At 39.7% G+C, this 8,710-nt stretch overlaps 1 non-coding gene across 1 annotated transcript; it reads right to left on the bottom strand.

Moving 5' to 3' along the window:
• Positions 1–7,136: 7,136 nt before the first annotated feature.
• Positions 7,137–7,243, bottom strand: LOC141609989 (small nucleolar RNA R71). The gene has a single exon (XR_012527886.1). It is a non-coding gene; the product is annotated as a small nucleolar RNA R71 (small nucleolar RNA).
• Positions 7,244–8,710: the final 1,467 nt, after the last annotated feature.

Here is an 8,710-nt window from a genome sequence, read left to right as displayed (position 1 = left end):
CGTTATATAAAGCACGAGGCGGGAAATTAAACGACTCACATATACCAAATTTGGTGCCGAATGCACCCATAGTATGAGTGTGGCCCATTAACCACAAGTCAAGCCCAACAAATATCATATGGTGAGCCCAAAGAATATGGGAAAGTGAGCCCAACATGTAGAACACAACTAGCCCAACAACCATTCACTAGATGAATGATTTTTAAGGCAAAAGAAAGAAGAAGGCAAGGTGATCATACGGCCCATTTTGACACATTATTAAATAATGAGACGAGTACATGAGCATATTTGAGACGGTAATTTAAACAATTAAATAATGGGATTTTAAAAGTATAAACCATAAAAGGAAAGTATTAAAATGAACGGATTTAACGAATTGTTTTATAAAGACATGAGACGGAAACGGTATAATTTCGAATGGTCATCTTTTGCGCCAATGGCAAACTAATGCCACGACTCAGGGGTTGTTGCACAACCCCAAACCCGTCACCAAACAACCCGCCATTACTCCACCTAATCAACCACCAAGACCCCTGCTTGACCATCACAAAACAGCCCGCACAAGGTAACTGAAAGCCAGTCCAGTACAGCTACATAAGACCGCGCAAGAACAGTCCTCAAACCATGTCTAACCACCCACGACAAACCCAAAACAACCCACCAAACAATTATCTAAACACAGCTCACGCGGTCAAGTCGAAAAACCTGCAAAAAAACCATACAAATTCGATCCCACAGAGACCGTGACAGTGGTTCGCAATCCTACCTCGACTGCCTACAACCAACATCCACACAACACTTCGAAACCCGACCCACAACTGGTCCAAAACAGGACTTAAACAACCCGCAAAAGATCACCCAAAAACCAGATGGATATAGAACAAAGACACGACTCAAAACCATTCAAATCCAAAGATTTTTGCATAGCAAAACCCGTAACAAAACAGGCTAAATCCCTGTTCGAAACCCGTGCTGAAACAGAATCAATACGGGCACTCGAAGGACGAGAGTAAGAACAATAAGACTTCAATAACAGTTAGAGAGTGGAACTTTACAGCAAAGGAGTATAAAAACCGAGATAAAGGGACAAAATATCGACTCATTGTCGAGTAACCTATCACCGTTACCTTTGCTCTCGAATGCCGGAGTAAAACATCCAAAAACGCGTGCTTTCCTTCAGTCTTCAAGGTCCTCAACTTAAAAGAGGAAAAACGAGTTACATGAGTCACTAAAACCGAGTTGTAATAAGATGCCCATTTCGAAACTAAGTCAAAACATAAGCTTTCTTACCTAGAAAGAACGAGGGAGGGACGAGGAAGCTAATGGTACAAAAATAATGGAGTTTGGTTGAGAAACGAAGGCGGGATCGGAGTTTGAAGGGTGCGAAAATGGAGGTTGAGCGTGGTGCTGTTGTTGTTGTTTGTTCTGCTGCTATAGCTTGTTTTATTCGAAAAAGAAGAAGAAGGGGTGAGGGGGTGGGACACGGGTAGAGTAGTGTAACAACAATAATATAATATACTAATAATAATAATAATAATAATAATAATAATAATAATAATAATAATAATAATATATAATATATAATAACATATACTAATATATAAATGTAGAGTGTGGGGTGGGTAGGGGTGTGTGTTGTCGACATACGGTTGGTCCGTATTAGGGTAGGTACAAAATGAAATGTGACGGTCTAATGTTAGACGGAAATTAAGACGAAGATTATTATTATTACTGCCACCATTATTATCCGACCAAAAATACGTATACATATATTATTATATAAATCATGTCTTAAAGATATAATTTAATCGTACGTATTTTTATATAAACGAGCTTTTATATAATACGTTTATAAAAATCGTGTTTGACATAAAATTAATTAAATTGAATAATTCAAAAATATATAATAAAGTGATTAAACGGTTTAAGAAATTTTAAATGTCAAAAAGGGAAATTCGCGGGTGTTACATGCACCATCGGGACATCGAGTTTCAAGTTGGGGATAAGGTTCTTCTGAAAGTATCACCGATGCGTGGGGTTATGAGGTTTGGTAAGAAAGGGAAGCTGAGCAAGAAGTTCATCGGACCGTATGAAATTTTGGATCGTGTGGGAGAGGTTGCTTATCGGTTAGTGTTACCACAAGCTTTGGATCGGGTGAATAATGTGTTCCATGTGTCTCAGTTACGGAAGTATGTGAGTGATCCTTCCCATGTGTTAGAGGTGGAGAACATCTAGTTGGATGAATCCTTGTCTTATCTTGAGGTGACAAAACAGATTCTTGATCGCAAAGTTCGTAAAACTAGGTCCGGGGAAACAGTGTTGCTCAAGGCTCTATGATCTAATCATGAGGTTGAGGAAGCCACTTGGGAGGCGGAAGAGGCTATGAAGGAGCGGTATCCGTCTCTTTTTGATCAGGTATGTGTGGTTACGGGGACATAACCATGTTTATTTTTTTTTTTGGAGGGGGGGGGGGGGGTGGTAGGAGACGATCGCATAAGGTTTTGGTATGGTTTTATGTTGGTTTTTGTATAGTTAGTAGTTGCTTTGAGTCGGCAAGAGTTGAGGTTGGGGTTTTGTTTTGAGTTTTTGTCGTTGTTGTGTCGTGGTTGAGTAGTATGTTTGTTTTTTAGTATGGATTTGAAGTTCGGGGACGAAGTTCATTTTTAAGGAGGGAAGACTGTAATACTACGGTTTTCTGTGCGGTTGGGTACACTATTTAGTAAGGCTTAATCTCTCGAGTAAGTGAGTTTTGGTTACGAAACAGTGTTGTGTCTGATGGGTACTCGATCAAGTAGGGGCCACTCGATCGAGTAGAGGGGCACTCGAGCGAGTAAGTGACTTACTGGATCGAGTAAGTCGTTTTTACGAGTTATTTTTTCGGGTTTTGATAGCAATGCGCGAAAGATATATAAACATAATCTTTTAGTTTCTTTTTACTTTTACCCTACTATAACTTTCACAAAGATTAAAACAAGTTCCGTTGCTTCTCTCCTTCGCATTACTATCGAATCCTAAGTTTGTTTCGTCGAAATCCAGATTTCTTTACGTCGTTGAGACCGTCGCGTTATGGGTAAGATTCTAGTATGGGTTTTATGTTGTTTTGTTGATTTTGGTTTAAGCCCTAGTTGGGTAGATTGGGGGTTTGGGGTGTATTGTTGATATTAGATGGTAATTGTATGATTGTGTGATTGGTAGGAGGTGATTTCGTAGAGGAACGTTTCTGATTATCTGATTGTGATGATATTGGTGATTGCCTTTCCAGGTAGGATTTCCTACTCAGTTATTGGTTACATGTGTATTATATGGGTGGTTGATATTTAATGGTTGATTGTTGTTATTGATCTATATCGTATTGACTGTGTAATCGTTGTTGTAGTAGTTGGTTGTTTGTGTTTATCTGTGGTCCGCGATGTGCGCCCTCGGCTGAGTGAAGTCACTTGCGGAAGTGGCTTCACTTCCTTGATTTTCCCCTTGCGGAACCCGCCACAAGAGGGGATGTGCACATTAAGGACTGTTGGAGTATGTATCCTCAACAATAGTGAAATCACATGATTTAAAATCATAATTAAATCTCATAATAAGAATACGTAAGGGATGATTCATTATATAGTCAACTGATCAACATTAATCGGTAACGATTGGCTTGCTAGAGTTTGACGTTACTGTCGTAGGACGGTGGTGGTCAGTTGATCCCTTAAGGTCTTTTTTTTTGGTGAAATGTAAGAATATATTAAGAATCAAAAAAGATATACAAGGGATATGTTCCAAGGAACAAGCATGAGAAATAGCTAAACTACATTCATGTTACCATACAATCCCATTTTCTCAACCAAACTCTATCCTGAACACATATAGTATTGCCAATCTTACTCAGAATTCTCGTCTTAGCTTCAGCAATTACTCTTTCAGCCAGCTTGATAGGAGGAGTGATAACTCCATTCAATCTTGCACTATTCCTTTCCAACCAGATGTGATAATGACAGGAAGTCCAGAGCTGACAGTGCACCTGTTGCTTCAGACCCTTTATGCTATTATAGCCTGCCATAGTAACATCAACACGAAAGCCACACCACTTTTTAATTTCCTGCAGGACACTTTGACTGTACTCACACTGGAAGAAGAGATGCTCTTGATTTTCAGTTGAACTCTCACAGATACAACAGAGTTGTTCTTGACAGTAGCCAAATGATGCAAGTTTAGCTCGAGTATTAAGACCATTATTCATGGATATCCAAGTGATAAAGGAGTGTTTAGGGACATTCCATGTGTTCCATACAGCAGGTGCCCAATTATGAGGAGGAGCTCTATGTCTTAGCCATTCATAGCAGTTCCTGATGGTGAAGCCATTACTATCAGGATTCCATTGATCCTCAACATAAGCAGCCTTGACCAGCTCTTTAACTTTGCAGACATTTTTCCAAGACCAAGCGACATCAGCAGGAGGATGGTACTCATGCCAGTTCCTTCCCTTGATATAAACCTGGTTTACCCATCTAATCCAAAGCCTATCAGCTTTACAGTACAACCAGTCTACTAACTTTGCTACAGAAGCAATGTTCCAAATAGCAGTTCTTTTAATTCCCAATCCACCTTCTTCTTTGGGAAGAGTGACCTTATCCCAGCCAACAGATGGTACTCTATGATAGTAAACTGCCTCATCCCAGAGGTAGTTGATGTGACCATAATTGGCGCATATTTAGCCCCCGAATTACCATTGTTTCCATGCTTTTTAGTGCCTATTTGGGTCATTTCTTATCTTTAGTTCTTTGTTTTGCATATTCTTTGAGATTTTGATCCCTTGGTAGGAAAGGAGTAAGAATCTTGCATTTTCATGGCAAAACGAGGCTAAATTGATCGTATTCAATGACCAAGCATCAAGGAGAGACAAGACTAGAAGGCCTTTGTACATATTATAGTAGAAGAGCATTGTTGAGAAAGGATCCTTGAGTCCCCAAGGAAATCCCCAAGGATTCTATGAAGAAAAGGGAAGAAAAAGAAGAAGAATTGACGCTGCCCAACAATCCGAACGGATTGTACACAATCCGCCCGTCCGTCCAGCCCAATCCGAGCGTCCCTCAAATGAATCCGCTCGGATTCCCCCTCGCCAATCCGAGCGTCTTGCCCAAAGATCCGCTCGGATTCCCAGCCCAGATCCGGCCGTCCCGACTCCCATCCGCACGGATTTCAGTACAGCACGTTTTCATTCTTCAAGCCACGGTTTGAGAAGCCCTTCTCTCGGACAATACCGGAGTCTCCTTGCTCAACTTAAAAAGTGTAATTACTAGTTTAGCCCTTAGTTAACCCTAATGCATCCTCCCTAATTTTCACTATAAATACCCCATTAGTCTATTTAGAGGAGCATGTTCCTTTTATCAATAATTAGTGTAGTAATATCAATCAAATCTCTCTTTAATATTGTAATCAAATATTAATCAAGTTCTAATCAAGATCTAGTTTCTTAATTTCTCTCTTGTTCTTACTTTATTTTGGGTAATTGAAGATTATTTGGGTTATTTTGGGAGATTGACAACCTCTCAATCTAGGATTCAAGTACTTCTATTATTCTTGCTTTATTATTGGAATCATTAGTAGGTATAATCTCTTAATCCCTTTTTAATTATTGCTAATTACTTTCATTTATTCATCATGTTTCATTATGTTAGTATGATTGACAACCTTTCTTGCATGATCAACATGATAATGAGTGAGTAGTCTCTTAGCTAGGGTTTAATGGGTGATTAGGGGAAACCAACATGGGGAATGATTCATGCTTAAATCAATATGCTTTCATATCTTATTTGCTTGCTTGTTTTGATCTTAATACATGCACATGTTATGTTTGATGAAATGCTAAGCCTATGAATCCTTGCATTTACTATCATCTCCTATCCTTTCAACTTGACTTGTAAGACATAACCCAACTCGAGTCTTGTTAGACCATGCATGTGTTGAGTAGGAAAGACTAAGTCGACTTGTAGGTGTTGTACAATCTAATCGATTCGGCTCCGGGACCCAAACTTTCCTAGGATTGTAAGATATAACCCAACTCAATCCATCACAACAATAATTGCTTGCTTATAATTTGAGAACATGTTTGTATGATCATATCCCATGATTCCCCTATGAACCCATGACACCCTAGTGCCTTTAATCAATTGTTTACACCCCTTATTTTATTCATCTTGCTAGTTTATTCTCATTGCTATTTTAGTTTAGTAACCTTCTACATCAACCCAATTTGTGACACCCCCTAGACACTACTAGTTACAATAGAATTCTCATTTCAATACCCGTCCCTTGGGATCCGACCTTTACTTGCCGCTTTGCTAATAGTAGAGTTGCTTGTTGAGCTATAAATTGTGTTTTGTATCGACCATTGACCAACGACCACATATGCTTAATTGTGAACACCAAATGGACTCGATCAAAAATGGCGCGTTCTTCGGGGACGGTGTTTAATTGATTTAAGATTTCTTTTATTGTTATTAGTTGTGTCTTTTTCACCTTGAGGAAGTAAAACTCCTCAAGGTTTGTTCTAATTGTTTTTGAGTTGTTTGAAATTTTGCATGTCTAGAAGGTTACAAAGAGATTTGTTACCTTTTGACCGTGAAATCGAAAGAACCTTGACGAATAATAGGAGACTTGTTAGGAGGAATTTGGGAGGTGTTGGTGAAGTTGTTCAACCCACTAGTGAGTTTGTCAATCCTTTCGCAATAGAAGGAGAAGAGAACCCATTACACAATACCCCACAAAATCCACCTACAATGCCTAACTTCTCGTCACACTCTATACCCACCGAGGAGGATCTACCAAATGGTACTCCTACACCACAACATCTTACCAGTAATTTTATTGCCAAGTCCGCCTTCATCCAACTAGTTGAGAGGAGCCAATTCGGGGGAATGCCTAGTGAGGACCCTCATTCTCATATGGAAACCTTTTGCGATTATTGTGAAGCTATCTCTCAAACGGGCGTGACTCAAGACCAAATAAGATGGGTCTTATTTCCTTTTTCGTTAATCGGCACCGCAAAGCAATGGTTGAAGGGCCTTGATAAGGCCACCCTTGGAATAGATTCTTGGAAGAAGTTAGCTCTAGCTTTCTACAAAAAATTCTACCCACCGGAAAAGACTAACATGCTAAGAGCTCAAATTACGGGTTTTAAGCAAAGGGATGAAGAATCTTTGTATGAAGCTTGGGAGCGGTTCAAAGGTATTTGTCGCTCATGTCCTCACCATGGACTTAGCGAATGTTTTTTAGTGCAACAATTTTGGAATGGTTTATTTGAAGATTCAAGGAACATTCTCAATATGGGATCAAATGGAATGTTCACCGAAGTTGATGACAATCAAACATGGAACAAGATTGAGGAAATGGCGGTCCATAATTCACAATATAGTAGACCTCGCAAGGCTACTAGAGGAGGAAAGTATGAAGTGGACTCCGTTACTCAATTGGGTGCTCAACTTAGTGCTCACATTGACACAATCAACTTGAAGTTTGAACAAGCTATGGCTAGACTTGAGGAAAACTCAAAATCATCAAAGCATCATGTCAATGCCATGACGGCATCCTCATCAATCCCAAGTGGGATATGTGAGAATTGTGGAACTATGGGTCATGACTCAAGTGAGTGTAGGGGAACAACCGAACAAGTTAATGCTTTCCAAGCTTACAAAAGTGGCACCCCTTATTCAAATTTTTATAATGAAAACACCAAGTTCCATCCAAATCTCTCATACAAAAGCCAAAATGTTCAAAACCCTCAAACAACATACACTCCACCACCCATGAGAAACCAAAATCAAAGACCCTTTTACAATCAAAACCAAGGTTACCAAAATCAAAATCCATACAATCACCACAATGACCAAGGTTTTGATGTCCAAAAAGCGGTCCTTCAAATGCAAAAGAATCAACAAGAATTTTTCACTCAAATGCAAAAAGATAGCCAAGCAAAAGACACCACCATCAACAACATTCTAGCTCACACCAAGATGTTGGAAACACAATTGACTCAACTAGCATCTTCAAGCTCACAAAGACAAAAGGGGCAATTACCACCTCAAAGTAATCCCCCTAGACATGAAACGGTTAGTGCCATTCACTTGAGAAGTGGCACAAGATATGAAGCACCGAAGGAGCAAGTTGAGGATGAAGTTGTGAAAGCTAGTGAAAAGGAAGAAGTTGTCCAAAGTCCCAAAGAAGGGGAATCATCAAAAGAAGAAAGTTCGAAGAAAAATGAAGACAAAGCCAAAGAGAAGGAGCCCATTGTGATTAGACTTCCTTTTCCAAGTCGTCAAGCCAAGCCCAAATTTGATGATCAACTTGGAAAGTTCATGGAAATTGTGAAGAACTTAGAAGTCTCAATTCCTTTCACGGAATTAATCAATCACGTTCCGGCCTATGCAAAGTACATGAAAGATATCCTCACAAAGAAGAAGTCAATCCGGAAACTTGATACTATCGCCTTCACTAAGGTGAGTAGTGCAATACTTCAAGGGAGTTCACCTCCAAAGTTAAAGGATCCGGGAAGCTTCTCAATACCGTGTACCATTGGCGACACAACGATCAACAAAGCCTTATGTGATCTAGGGGCTAGTGTGAGTGTCATGCCGTACTCGGTGAGTAAAAGGTTGGGAATGGGAGAGCTTAAATGCACCAATATCACTCTTCAAATGGCCGATAGATCGACGAAGACACCATTAGG

Source organism: Silene latifolia, chromosome 10, assembly GCF_048544455.1.
Source record: "Silene latifolia isolate original U9 population chromosome 10, ASM4854445v1, whole genome shotgun sequence".
In the NCBI taxonomy this organism is placed as follows: Eukaryota; Viridiplantae; Streptophyta; class Magnoliopsida; order Caryophyllales; family Caryophyllaceae; genus Silene; species Silene latifolia.
Note: the sequence above shows the minus strand (reverse complement) of the source record. Positions and strands in the feature narration are given on the sequence as shown.